This window comes from Leptinotarsa decemlineata, unplaced genomic scaffold (assembly GCF_025532065.1).
Source record: "Leptinotarsa decemlineata unplaced genomic scaffold, Ldec_3_MD MMD2_P_RNA_scaffold_6, whole genome shotgun sequence".
Taxonomy (NCBI): Eukaryota; Metazoa; Arthropoda; class Insecta; order Coleoptera; family Chrysomelidae; genus Leptinotarsa; species Leptinotarsa decemlineata.
Genome location: NW_027412533.1, coordinates 4,153,696 through 4,169,144, shown reverse-complemented (window position 1 = coordinate 4,169,144; position 15,449 = coordinate 4,153,696). Strand labels below are relative to the sequence as shown.

The window sequence follows — 15,449 nt, the reverse complement described above, 5'->3', positions numbered from 1 at the left end:
ACAACCAGTACTTGTACTTCCCTACATCAGATAATTGTCGGAAAGGATAAGAAGATCTGGGAACGAAGACGCCATTAAAAGTTCGCATTGCCGAGCACAAGAGACAAACACAGCGAGGAGAAACCAGCAAATCAAGAACAGCAGAGCATGTTTGGACTCATCAACATAACATCAAGTGGGCTCAAACTGATATCATCCACAAGGAGGAACACTGGTTTATGAGAAATTTCAAAGAAGCCGCATATATGTTATCCAACAACGCATTTAGCCAAGCTAGCGGAGAGATACGCAACATATGGAAACCTCTAATCAAGCGGAACACGACCGACTCCCGCCAAACGGTCAGCTCACGCTAAAACTGATGAAGCGGAGAGAGGGAAGACGGGATAGGTGAAAGCACTCGAGTGACTCGAGTAACTATAAATAGTCAGGTCTCTGAGGAATGAGTCCAGTTATAACCTGAAGACGCTTGTGAATACTAACAATCGAAACGTCGTGAAGATTACAGATTCTTCCAATGATTTCAAATCAATTCATATCATATTAGACAATGGAACTCCGAACTAATGAAACATATTCTTCGTGTAATTAAGATATTTATTTCATTTTCATTAAATTCATATAAAATGTGCGTTGAATTTTGAGCTATTATTGACTTGAATGTTTTTATATATTATGTGTAATATTGTGATAGTTCAAAAATGTGTGCATGAATGTAATTTTTGAAATTCCTTCGATTTTTGTCGATTTCTGTATCACCGTATATGATCTATAGGTAAGAAAGGATCCTTATTATCACTTTGAATATTGAAAAAACATATTATATTGGCGACAGAAGATATTAACGTTGAACAGTTTCAAAATACTCTCAAAGACATCATACCATGGACTATCGTAAGTTTTTTCAGGTGGTTTCAGTCCTCCAAAAAAAAATTCAGCAATTCGTGGAAAAATTAATAAACTGACTGAGCTAACAAATAACGAGTTGAATTGATATATTAGAATTTGATATATGGTTGAACACAAAATGTTTATTTATCTTAAAACGAAGAGTTTACTCGTGTTCTGATGACACTTCGAATTGGTAGCGACAAACATTAGCTTCTGACTGCCTTTTTTTGTTCCAAATAACAACAGCATCAAAGGATTTCAGTCAACAGAATTATTATAGTGTATTCAAAATAGCTAACGACGTTCGTAATGGCCTAACGTCAACCGGAATACTTGAAAAACAGTAATACTGAGATCACTTGGCATCGTTATATACGCCTCCAGCCCATCCAGACAACGTCCAATGCCGAAATAGAGAAAACTGTAATGTGTATAATTTGTCTGAGGGTTTATTTATTGACGTTTCTGTAATGATGTGTTCCCAGCCGGCTTTGTACACTGCGTTTTATGACCCGGAATGACCAAAACGTGCTCATGATGCTGGTGGAAAATCAGTGGAATTCTGGTAACAGAAACTGAATGAAATATCGTGTGATTGGCTCTGGTGGACATAAAAGGAATATGTCCATTGTATTTTGTCAGTCGATAGATTTAGGAGTGATTTATCCAGCAATAACATCTATTTTCAAATTATCCAAACGCCAAACTAAGAAAGACCTGTCTCGAGGAGACAATTAAAGAGAGATTGATGAATTCATTCACAAACTATCACATTCAAATATAATAATGAATTTGAATTCATTCGTCCATTGAATGATTGATTAGTCAATTGATGTGAATGAATAAATATTAATCCAGTATAGTTTATACGGGTTACCAAACATTCCAAAGTGTGATAATTTTATATAAAAAAAGTGTTGATATTTATGAATACAAACTAGTTCGGCATCAGTATGAAGTTATCTTTCAATTACTTTATTATCAGAACCACCCAACGCAAAATTATAATAAAGATCTGAGTAAGAACTCAGAATGCAAAACCACTTGAAAAGGTGATCATTCAAAGCATTATATAATTATAAGCTGGGTAAGCTTATGATTGCTTTGAGTTTCACGCATCCTGATAATGAGTAGGTTGTCAAAAGAATTTACAAGTTGTTCGTTCATGTTTCGATCACTTTTGATGACTCTGGTCTGATATGAGTGAAGCGACATCATAAAAAAAGCTTTTCTATAATTAGAGTTTCATGCAATATACAAGTGAATTATTCAGAATACACAAGATAAAGAAACTTGCGGCTGCATATTGTTCTGATATAATATAAAATTTCTTGAATTTTTGAATTATTTTCAATTTTTCAATATTTCAAATAATATCTATATTTGATTATCGAGTTTTATTTTTTTCTTTATATATTTCACATAAAATACCAATTTTCTTTTTGTAGGGTTTTCTTCATTTATTTGTCAAGGCTGATAAATATTCTGATTTTGTATCATACTGTTATTTCATGGTAAATAAATATTATTATCAATTATATCCATTAGCATTGAGAAGGTATTCAACTCAAACCATATCTTTACAATTTATAATATTTGGGATAGATTTTGCTTCATAAATGAATTGAAAATTATTTTTCCAAGTTTTCCAACTGATTATTATCATATTCAACAATGTTTTTGTTTCATTTCATGAGCATCATACAGGGTCTCAAAAACTAACAATGATGTAGATTCAACATTCTTTTTCTTTTAAAATTGAATTCAAGAATAAATTGCAAAATAAATTATACCTATTATAAAAAAATGCACCTTTCTTCACCAAAATTGTATTATTTGGGCAAAAGTTTTACTAGGGTTAAAAAATGAGTACAAAATTTCATAAGCCGATGCTGAGTAGTTTCTCTTTAAAATCCATGTGATGCCAGGTGAGGTGGATTTTGGAAAATAACTCAAAAGGTTCATTGATATACAATTGTTTCATACGTTTTCTTCATTTGGGAATATGATTAATCTGAAAAACATTAGAATATAATCGATCCAATACAAATCACTTGAAGTGGCTTGTGAAAAAATGTTTTACCAATTTTCTCCAGATTTGTTGTAGATAACACGTCTATTTTTATTGAAAACAGTTGGAATATTCGGAAAATGCATCATTTGATTGGACTTCATGATAGGTAGAACTGGAACTTCTAGCGAAAAATGAATCCGTTGAAACAATTTTCCTTTATTAATTATCTGTGTCACTGTTTGAGGTTAGATTTTCATTTTCAGTCGCATTTTTGCATTTGTTGCTTTTGCGCTGGAAGTTGTGTTTACTTTATTTATTATACGTGATTTTTTCTATCTAATTACTTTTTTGTTGTTGTCGCCATTCGATGTTGATCTATTCTTTAAGTAATACTATGAAAAATCAAATACTTTCATTCTCAAAAATCATATTCTGGGTTGAGTATTCTTCGTGAAGTCACATACTCGTAATAATCAATCAAAGGATTGGAAAGTCCAATAACAATTTCAAAGTTGACGTGAACTTTCCTAGTGAAGGTAAGAGTAGACTCTTTATTGACTTTTTGTCAATATATATATTTCTCAGATTATTTCATTCAATTCAAAGGATCCGAAGCCAAAGTCGGGTTGTTCAGATATTTACAAGTAGTTTCCGTTCAACACATCCACTCTCGATTTGTGTTGAAACTTATTTTCATCGAAATAGGCTCTCACATATCCTCAGCCAAGTTTTTAATACTTTATGCGACATCACAAGGAGTTTTTACTGTTAATTTCATTTTGGGAACCAATTCCTATTGAAAAATCAGTTGATTCTTTCGAAACTGTGATACTTTCAAGATATGCTGTTTGAAAATATCTACAGAGGAACTTTACTTCCCCCCTGTATGGTAAAATACATAGACGAAGTAGAATGTTATTGCTTTCTGTAGAAAACCCGAAAACAGCTTTTATAGTTCATTTCTGAGCAGAAAAAGACTGTTCAATTGTAAAAAGACATTTCTACTCAACAATTATTCTGCACTAGCTACAGTACCGTCAAAAAATCTAATCAAGATTGAAGTAAGAACAAATTATCAACCTAGTTTTGATAAAACCCCCAACAACTCGATAAATCTTGCTGATTATTTCTGAAACCACATGAAAATCCTTTAACTAATTCAAGGCCATCTCTTTCTGCATTTTCACCTTCAGAAACCAGATCACTTTGAATCGTCACTTTTAGTGTTTGTTCACGTAATGAGATGCGCTATATGAAGTGAAGTGAAATTGAATCCGAAGTAGACGGAAGTTTCACTGATATAACAAAGTCTCCTAATAAAACTATTCCACTGAATTTGAAAACTTTGCTTTCGTCTAATTTAATCGAATGGCGAAAGTATACTCCACTGTAGAAGTTTTATACTACTCTCAGATTGCGAGTTTGAAGTGCACACCTATTTGATGAAGAGTATTTTTTTCTCGATGGGTTCCTAGGGAATTATCGAATCCAATTTGATCCTGGAATATATAAGATGTTTGGAATCATAAAAATAAGTTTGACTGAGTGGAGGACGAATATGAAATACATACGTTGTGGAATAGGCCGCGATGGTAGTGCGCCCGACTCACGATCGGAAGGCTGTGGGTTCGATTCTCGCCTCGACTAGAGAGTTGTTCGTATGCGGGCGACAGCTGATTAACGGAAAAACAAATTTTGAACAGATTTTTCAAACAGAATCTGATTTGAGTCATTTCGAGGCAGTACTGTCTTCCGACTATTCCCATCGCTTCAGACGATAGTAACTTGTAAGTTTGTCGATTATGTCAAAAAAGTCAAGCTCCTGTCATCTTACAGTTGCTCTTTTATCTTACTTTGAAAGATCTATGAATGAACCAATCCTGATAAATTTTGCTAGAAGTCAGAAACTCTTCGTGCAGTCCATGTATTTTGTGTTCATATGGCAAAGCTTAACGCGATGCTGATGACAGATTTTGCTTCATTTTCATTTTTTTCTAGGCTGATGTGGCCAAGAATTCAGATGATTCAGATAGAGAACATTTGCATGGTCTTCCTACTGATCAATTGAAAGAATAATAGAAGAATAATATTCTTAATTGATTCATACTAGTGATGGACTGTTTAGAACCTCCAGTATAGTAATGTGATGAATATTACTGGAGTTTTGTCCCAACACCAAACCGTTATTTTCAACACCTCGAAAGGTGTTCCAATCACCAAGTGATCATTTTCGGGAGGTAGATTTAATCTTTCTCTTACTTGGTGATCACTTGGTGCCAAGGTGTTGAGAATGAAGGTTTAGTGTTGGATTTCATGTATGAGGCAGATAGATGACAAATATTTCCACATCAAATGTGGTCGCATAGGATCGTATGAAAAGTGAAGGTGTGAAACAACAGATACCTGCTCTCCTCTTTCCGGAAGATCAACTTCTCTCAATTGGGGTTAGGCGAGTATAAAGTAGGTCATAGCAGACCAGCGGTCTCTCCAGAAATATATGGAGGGAAGAAAGGTCTCCTCTCCAGATATATGTATGTGGAGGGAAGGTAGGTATAGAATGATTTTCATGGTACCTGAAGTGGTGCAAATGTAATTGGATATAGCGGGACAAGTCTGTCTCTGTTCACTTGAGCCGGCCACTGTAAAGTTTTTAGATACCAAATAATTGCTTCCTGTGTGGTCATTAATCAGAAAATGATCACATCATCACATATTTCCAAAAAATTGCTTTGGTTGCTCCAAACTCCAAGATTATTCAAAGATCTTTCGACATGTCCATAGAAATGCCGGGCTTTATGTAGAAACCTTTTCGAGTGATCAGTTCAGGTGAGCTATTCTTCGAGGATGATACCTAAATATCTTACTTCCTCTACAACTCAAATACCGGAAAAATGGAGTTGAATTATCCCTTTGATTGAAAAAGGAACACACAGACATCTGCTCCCTATGGCACCAAATATAAACACCCCAAATTATTGTTGAGGATATTATAAGATATTTTTCCCTACGTGAACCTTGCCGAAATAACGAAGAATGCAGATAGGAGAATAGTACAGGACTTAGGAATCTAAGGGATTCTGAAAAATAAGTAGACTCAGCGCAGAATCGCATATGCTAGCGCATCATACCTGAATTACATTTATGAGAATATCATCTTTCAAAGCAAATCATTTTGAATTTTGCTGCCACACTGGAAATCTTCAAATTCAGTTTATGAAAAGTACTCACTTTCTTCAAAATAATGCGGCTTTCAAGTAGGAGCTAACTTTCCACTAAGTAGTCCTGGCTGTAGCAGGTTTCATCTGAAACAATGAAAAAATGTTGTAATAGTGATTTTTGTTTCGATTCGGAAATAGTAAAAATGTTCAATACACATTGAAGACATTTTCTGAATCATGTACTATAGTATTCTACTATTCCGAAGGTGTTGAATTATTGATAAATAATGATTGGAATGACTTTTTGGTCCCGTTTGACCATTCCACACTGAATAGTTCATAAGACACCAATACCGGGTGGCGGTATTGGTGTCTTATGAACGCTATATTGCTATCTTGGTAATGGTAGAAGATACGGTAGAAAATTAGACGAAAAAAGTACTTTTCAGAATGCAATGCAATTGTGTTCAGAAATTAAGACTATTTTGATCCATTCTCGAAATAATTGAAAAAAAAAATTAAATAGTTAATTTTTATTTTTCTGCTTTGGCATATTCATTATATGAAGTATGAAAGAAAGGTATAGATATTCTTGATTCAACTTCATGAAGGCTACAATATGCACTAATTTTTTTTTTCATACGACTTTTCGTTTTCTTACGGCCACTCTCATCCATTTTTTTTTCAATTACGGACTTTCATTTTGTACAGCAAACTCTGATGCCTCTTCCAATCCTATATTCATCAATTTATAGCATTCCAAACTTTTCTTGGCGTTTTATTGAAAAAACACTATTTTTGAACAAAAGTATTCAATTAACTCATTAACTAATTCCTGCATTACTGTGTAATGACAAAAATCTATAATGCGTAATCAAATCATTGATCATCCAGATGTATCATTCAGCGATAACTTACTCAAAAAACTTACTGAAAATCTCGTGGAACAGTAATTACTTGAGACAGATCCAAAAAAATTGTTTGGGAAAACTTCATGAAATTAGTGAGATATTGTCGACGAAAGATGAGTCTATTATAATTATAATCGTCATGTATTGCCTAATAGTGAACTATGAGTGTACATTTTCCTGGAAATACGAGAGTATTTTGGTATCTCCGTGAGAAATCAAACAGTCCCATTCAGATTATTAGGTTCAGTGGAGTTTCAGTGGGAACCACAGCCAACAATTTTGGAAAAAAAGTACGCCACTGACTTGTTGTAGTTTCTTATTTTGTAGAATGATAAACTGAGAATACAACTTTTTCGTCGTTTGTGTGATCTTTATATCTAGCTCCGAAACAACTCCGAACATATGTGCATAGGAAATTTATTTCTTGAAAAGACCTAACGAGTCACCCTTTGAAATTTTATTCCGTACTTAGGAAACACCCCGTATATCTCTCTATTTGAAGAAGTATTCTGTGAATCAACATTGAATGTCTTGAGAGATATAGGTTTTCTCGGGCAAATGGTTGTAGATCTCATAATTGAGTATTAGTGAATGAATATCTGATGAGAAATTCACCAATGAGATGAATGAAATCCAGAGAACCTGTGATATGGCCATCGAGGTTATCGAGTTTAACCTCTGAATAATTTTATGGGGTTATCTAAGAACATCTTTTATAATAGGGCTATTTCTGAAAATATTGAGGAGTTACAACAGAGGATTAGGGATGCTTTTTATATAGCTGATACGTCACAGATGTTTAAAAAAAATGTTAAATGTATTGTTCAAAGAGACGGACATTTCAAATAATTTTTGCGGATGAAGTTTATTCTATTTGACATTGTTTGTAAAATGAAATCTATTTTTTCACAAAAAAAGTTGCAGTTTGCAACTCGAATGAAATATAAATCATTTCTTCTGGTTTTGTTTCTTCCTTCAGAAAATAATATGACGATATTATGACTTCAGTTTTGATTGCCTTTCTCATACTGGCCATCAACAAAATGAATATTTTATTGTTCAACATCAATTTTTTTCCACCATTCAGTCTCAAACATCGACGACTATGTATTGCGCTCTCAAACCTTAACAAACATCCAGTATCCGCTGATATTTTCTCTGGATGACATCAATTTGTTTGAATCAATTTCGAAAGCGAAATAGTTCTAGGTAACTCTAAACGCAGGCTTTGATGGAATACGTGAGCAGAATCTTCAAGGAACACGTTTCCGTCCGGGAAATTGCACAGCAGATTGATACTGTTAACGAATGATTGGCTAAGAATTTTTGATATTGAAATCAAGAAATGAATTGGTAAATATTAAGTATTCAACTTTATATTGATTGTTTTCCATTTTCAGGTTAAATAATGGCGATGACATCTTCCATAACGAAAATGCCATCATCCTATCTATCCGTGTTAGAAATCACACGTTAAAAGGTAAGACCTCGTCAGTCCTTAGCTCGCACATGTTTCTCAACTTCTGAGAGTTGTCTTTCGTATGGGGGCGACAGCTGATTAACGGAAAAATATATTTTAAACAGAACAGAACAGGTGTGATCGACAAAGAACAGCTCTTACTGCAAGACAATTAGTTGGAAACCAGATCGAGCAAAACGTGCTTCTGATTCAACAACAGATAACACCCCATGTCGAAGATGGGCCTTATGAGTGACCGCCTTGGGGAGCCTCGGGATTGAGTTTTCCGTCGATCCCATAGATGGTGTCTCCGTAGAAAAAGATGTCATCGTCCTTATTTATTTATGCTTGTCTTTTGAAGACAATTGAGTCCAGCAGCCTGGCACCACTGATGAGGACCTATGGCGGGTTGAAACAGCGCTGTCTGCTGGATCACAAATGCGTTGTGTTTTGCACTATGGTTTTCAACAACATCCAGGGCACATCAACATTAGGTTACCAGAATGCAAGATTGTTAGTTGTATTTATAAAATAGCTTCAGCATTTCTTTCAGTTGGCATTTTTCTCTTTACTCTCTGAATTGTTTCTTCCCCTCTAGAGCCTGTGTTATATTATTTTGTAGTAAAGAACACAGATTCAAAGAATATACAGTTTATGAATTTATTGGCAATTTTCCAAAAGAGATTTCCATTGAATGATTTTCGATGAATGTTCAATATCTGAATAAATAGTATTCTTCATGTGATTTATCCAGTAGAATAAATCACCATAGGAAAGTTGTTGGTGAACTGAAATATAAAACATTTGACAACAATATCTACTATCAGTGAGCAAGGAATAATAATTTCAGGCATTAACCGTTCCACAATCTATCAGAATTCTTTTTAATCATTCTAGAAAAAAAGAAAGGCTAGATCGACAAGACTGAGGATATTTCAAATTTCCAATTGCACGAAACTTGTTTATACGGACCGTAGCAGAATACTGATCATTTTCAGAATGACCACCAACCCAGAAGAGCTGAGAGCTGTTGGTTCACTAATAGATCAAGAATATCTTCACATTCTGGGGCGGGTTTTTGAGGTTGCAAACCCAGGAAAGATATATCAATCATCGTAGAATCCTAAGGGACAGTATTTCAAACAGAAATCCTTGCCACTTATTTATGTGTAGAGGAAATGAAGGAGGTCATTTTTGAAAATTCTTAATAAATTGTCTCTGATCTAAATTCTTGGCCACATTGGCATCGGAAGTTATGAAGTTTCATCGAACCAAAACTGTTATCCAACCTGGTCCGGATATGCCATGAATAACTGAGAGAGCTGACCAACAGAAATATATCAAATCAACTATGTGAAAGGATACTCAGTAATAACAGACAACAAAAAAACTGATGAGTGTGCTGAACCTGAATTATCAACTGATTATATGGGTTCTGAACCAGCTGAAGGAGTAGCCAAACCTTTTAATAAGTGTATCGATTAGGAAATGAGTCAATAAGAAACTTGCAGAATACTAGAAAAATATTTCTGGAATGCATACAAGAAAACATTCATGAACGGTTCTTCTAGGAAAGTAAAAAAAGAGTAATGTTTGACCAGGACTACTCAGTGTCTATTTAGAGGAGATCGTAAAGTTTGCAGCGAAAAACAGGACATTGGATCATCTGAAGCAAGAAATGTATAGATAGTTCAAATCATGTTCAGGGGAGTATGACAAACGCCCAACAAAGAGAACTGAGAATAAGAAGTTTATAGAGATCAAATCGTCAGGTGCATTTATAAAATTAATATGGATCTTCATCAAGTAACGGCTGATTCAATCAGAACAAAAAAATTGATTCTGAACAGATTGAATTATGATATACGATTCAACCCAAGCATGTTACATTTTCTAAAGAATATTGGGCAAAATTTTTAAAATTTCTTATAGTCTTTGAAGCTTCTTTCAGTTTTCAATCAGATTTTTTATTGGTGGCACCAATTTATGCAAAAGTATCTGTGCTGAGGTCCTTCATTCATATTATAGAATTTATTCAAGACAACTTCAGAAAATATTTCTTTGTTTTCGAAACGCTTTGTATGCCTGAATTTTCTTATATTCTCAGTAGCCTTATATTTCTTTCAAGTTGTAGTATGAACTGAGAACAGCGGAATTATGAATGAATCCCTAAAAAATTCATGGTATAAAATTTCGTTTTCCAATTACAACGTACACTTTTATCTGATCCTAGGAGATAATGAGAGAAAAGCGCTGGGCAGAGATAAACCTTTCAAACCCCTCGACGCAACAATAATTTGAAAGTGAACCCTCTGGAGTTAGGGAGTGACTACTGATCCCGCTGAACGGTCGACGGTATTTTGACATACTATTTTGCTTTGAAAAGGGTATTGCAGTCTTTGACAGAGAATGAGGCTATTACACAGATATGGTCATGGATATTGCAAGAAGATGTTAATTTCACCATGTCTCATGTCTATTTCATGCATTAAGGATGAATCATGCCATTTCTGTATTTCTGTTGATCAATTGAGAAATCAACAAACTATGAGATCTTGTGGCCCAATACTCTGTACTGCAGGATTATGTTCAGGGAAAAATATACTCTAATATTTCATACTTTGGTTTTATTTTACAAAAAAGTCCGATTATATTTTATTTTCAGATACTGAAGGAGATGATACGGAAGACTGAATTCTTTCTAATTCAATCAAAAATTAAAAATCTTCGGATTTAATTTATTTTGGTAGATATTTCTGAATATCTAGAAGACGAACGAGATACTAGATAGGTCAATCAAATTCTAAGTTTATTTCATCGACTTATTCATTTATTACCATCAAGTTAGGCAATGAGTTGCATTTTTCGAAAAAAAACTCTAAAATCTCATCTGTCGAATGATTTTTTTCATTTAATTTCAATTATTTTCATCCAAACTGCCGAATATTACTCCAGGATATTATGATCTATCGACACTTCTTTCATTGATCTCCTTCAATTACTTACTGACTCTTTTTTGTTAACGAAAATAAAAACAGGATGAACATTGACGAAACAAAACAAATTAATAACCATAAAAGTAAAATAGTAGAGAATTGAATGACATAATTTTTTACACAAATAATTCACGTAGAGAAAACGAAATTGAAAAACCCACTGATGAAATATTACTTCAACTTGATTATATCTTTAAACGTACACAAACTTTTATAAAGTGAAGAAATTATCCATTAGTTGTACTTATACAGTACAGTTGGCGATAGTCTTTCAGTAAATGGAGGATTTAGAAGCTGAATATACCAAAATACTTGAAGAATATTCTGTTTTCAAAAAACATTCAGCAAGTACATAGAAATTGAAAAAATTAAGACATTCCATTTCTGGTCTAGAATACCCCTACTACAGTTTGAGAATGTAGCCCAATTATTAGTCAAGTTATGCACTTTGTAATCTTCAATAAATTACACAGGACTTTGCAGTCACTGGATCTAAACCAAATTTAGATGAAACAATAACATTTATCTACATGATGACTGGAAACTTCTATGAATATTTCATAACATAGAAAGAGGTTATTGCTTGGAATCGAATTATTAACATCCGTAAAATGAATATATTAGATACAATATATTAGAAATAAATGAAGAAATAAATGCATGCATACAACTTCTAGTCTACAACTTCTCGATTCGCCATTGAATCTGTCTGTTGAATGAAATTTTCAATATTAATTTTGTGCATTTGGAATAACATGTAGCTTGTGTTTGACGAATAAATAATTTCAGCAGCTATATCTAGAACTGTTTGAGAAATGACACGTATGGGGTGAATTTGTATACGAAATAAGTATACTGTGACTTCCAGGTTGAATTATGCGACATTCTGTTCAACTAATTTTTTATATCTCAATTATACAACAAAACCCTTCATCTTGAACACCCAAACGGACCATTACACACTCCCAGGAAAAATAAGTCGCGGATAATCGATATTTTTAATTTAGTTAAGATAGTTAATCCGTTTCTGTAAGTAAACGCGTAACATCCGTGAAATTACGTTCGAGGGGAAGTGATGGAAATTTTTGATATTATACCCTGTTCGTGAAAACAAAACACCTTCTGTTTGATATAAATGCTGACTTGACGAATTTGAAGTTGTTATTAATAGAAATACTAATGTAGAATCATATTATTCACTAAAGTATTGTGAAAATGGTTGGCAGATTTCTGATTCAAAGAAGCTTGATCTATCTAGTTAAAAATACAAGAATGTTCTTTCATTCGCTAATAGATGATCATATTATTGGTTGGTTCAGTCTAACAGATTAGAAACTGATTCTAATCTGTTAGACTATTTTTTCCGTTTGTCCTAGATAAATGTTGCGGTAATATACGAGGGTTGCCTTTTATGTTTCGGGATTTGGCAACCCTAGTGTTGCAATCTGGCAACTGACAACTCTATTATAAAGTTGGACATTTTTGAGCTTTACGTACTCAGAACGTTTTGACATGCACGGGCTATTTGTATTGTTTACAGTAACTTAAAAGATTCATCTCGGCCCAATAATGGAATTAAATCATTAACATTTTAGTGCGATTATTTTTTACAACTTTCGACATGGATTAACTCAGCAACAGCGCATGGCGATGAAGCTCCATACAAGGATCGATGGTATGGTGAATTCAATCGTGGTCGTAGTTCACTCCAAGACGAATTTCGTGAAGGTTGTTGTTTCGAAAACCATTGATGCTGTGCGCGAACTAATATTGCAAGATGGTCATGTGATATATCGTGAGATTGAGACAACCTTAGTCATTAGTAGGACCAGCATACATTCAATATTGCATAAACATTTGACTATGAAAACAATTTGTTCGCGTTGGATCCCACACAATTTTTCAATGACTCAAAAAAAGGCTCGTATCGATTGGTCGAAGGAAATGCTCAAAAAATACGATCGCGGTGCTTCGAAACACGTTGCAGGTGATGATTCGTTAATTTACGCGTATACGCCCAAAAGTAAACAGCAGTCGACTGCTGTCGACTGCAGCAGTCGACTGCAAGATGAGTCAAATCCAACAAAAGTTGTTCGCGCACGAAGCACTTCCAAGCAAATGGTAGCGTGTTTTAATGGAAAAACTGGACATGTCGCAACCGTACCACTAGAACAACGCAGAACTGTCAATTCTGAGTGGTATACAACCATTTGTTTGCCAGTTGTCTTCCAGGAAGTCAGGAAAACCAACCGCCGAAGACGGATTACTCTTCACCACGACAATGCGAGCTCTCAAACAACTGCATTTTTGAGCAACCAAAACATCGATTTGGTATGTAGAGTATAGTCCTGACTTGGCACCAAATGACTGCTTTTTATTACCGCACGTAAAATACAAACTGAGAGGTCAACATTTTTCGACACCTGAAGAAGCGGTTGCTGCATTCATAATGCATGTTTTGGAGATACTTCAATCAGAGTGGCAAAAGTGCTTTGACAATTGGTTCAAACGCATGCAAAAGTATAACAGATCTTCATGGGGAATATTTTGAAAAACAATAAAGTGATTTTCGATGATTAATATTTGTTTTTGTTCTGTAATCGCGAAATATAAAAATCAACCCTGGTACATAGACAAAATTATGAGCTCGAAATTCAAAATTCAAACTAAATATTTTGTTTATCAACATTGTATCATGAATCTAAAAACTCGTGCATGCTAAAATTCCTCGACTCGGAAACAATTGAAATGTTTATTCTAGATTGCCGTGTGAATAACGGATATCGGTTGTTTATTCCAGTTTAATTAACAATATTTAAATTTCTATGAACTGTTTTTATTAGACGGACTCTAACAATGCGAAAACTCAATCGGTATTTCGAACTGTCAATAAAACTGCGGCCGGTTTGTTTTTAAATAATTTAATACAAACGAATTGATTTGTTTATACTCTCTGGATACGTTCGTGCGGGGTTATTAAAAACTTTAATTAATCTGGCATATTTCAATCGGAGCAACGCCATGACGTGTGGACTCGCGTCTGTATGGATTACCTCTTATTCGATTGGGTTTTTTGTCGATGGTGACGTTCAGATACATTTCATTGACAGTTGTTTGAATCTGGTGACTATTTGAAAACTTCCCATCAATATTTCCCCTTCACTCCAGATTGTTTTTGTTCAATAGTAATAATTCTACGACGTTAAATAGTTCAGAGATTGGAGGTGGTTTATTCACAAAAAAACCGATAGTTATGAATATTTATATGTTGTCCAGGATGGTTCTGAGGTTATTTTGTCCTTTGTATTTTGATAGGGCGCTTTCTTTCGAAGATACGGAGCGAAAAAGAATGTCGACAATAACAATTTATTACAATTTATTACCAGCAAAGTGAATGTCTGCAGCCGTTTGTAGTAATCGGAATGTTGTTGATAGGTACTAACGGAATTGTTAGGTTTTTTATTACTTGGTAGGTCCAGTATAGTACGCTATACTTTTATTTCGGCTATGTTAATAATTTTAAAATTACCAAAATTGTTATTTTCGAAATTCTATTTCGCCCCATATCTTCGAAACAAAGCGCTGTATCAGAAATCTTCTAAGGACGAAATATCCTTAGAATAGACTCTTTTTGCCGTATGTTCAATGAACACCCTGTATATGCAATCTCCGATATTTATAACTTCGTTAATGTCATCTGCGATAGCTGAAAATTTGAAGAGAATACGAAATATTCTTAAGAGAGATCGAAGTGTATCTGGAACAAACTTGTTTGTATGCACTACATTGTAGCCTTTGTTTTCTTCCTTTCTTTGGAAGTTTTGTACATTTTTCGTTCAATGATGAGAAAGACCTAAGTCAAAAAGTATTTTTCCAAAGAACCAGCACCATTCAAAAATATGATAAAAAGAATAACCCTCAAAATGAGAACCTTGGGGTATTCCCAACGTTAATGAATGAATAAACTGAGCAAGTTTTGTTGAAAATGATTCTTCTATTTCTTTAGCGAAAAAGAAATCT

The 15,449-nt window shown here is 34.1% G+C and overlaps 1 protein-coding gene and 1 long non-coding RNA gene across 5 annotated transcripts in view; one reads left to right on the top strand and one right to left on the bottom strand.

The window, feature by feature from the left end:
* Positions 1-15,449, bottom strand: part of LOC111503178 (LIM domain only protein 3) — a 458,150-nt gene that overhangs the window by 409,949 nt on the left and 32,752 nt on the right. For all 4 annotated transcript variants that reach the window (XR_012464152.1, XM_074169843.1, XM_074169846.1 and 1 more), the window contains exon 2: positions 6,134-6,207. The gene's annotated coding sequence lies outside the window, so the exon portion shown is untranslated. The remainder of the gene's footprint in view (positions 1-6,133; positions 6,208-15,449) is intronic.
* On the top strand, positions 8,374-9,077 carry LOC141480217 (uncharacterized). The gene is made up of 2 exons (XR_012464227.1): positions 8,374-8,454; positions 8,559-9,077. It is a non-coding gene; the product is annotated as an uncharacterized lncRNA (long non-coding RNA).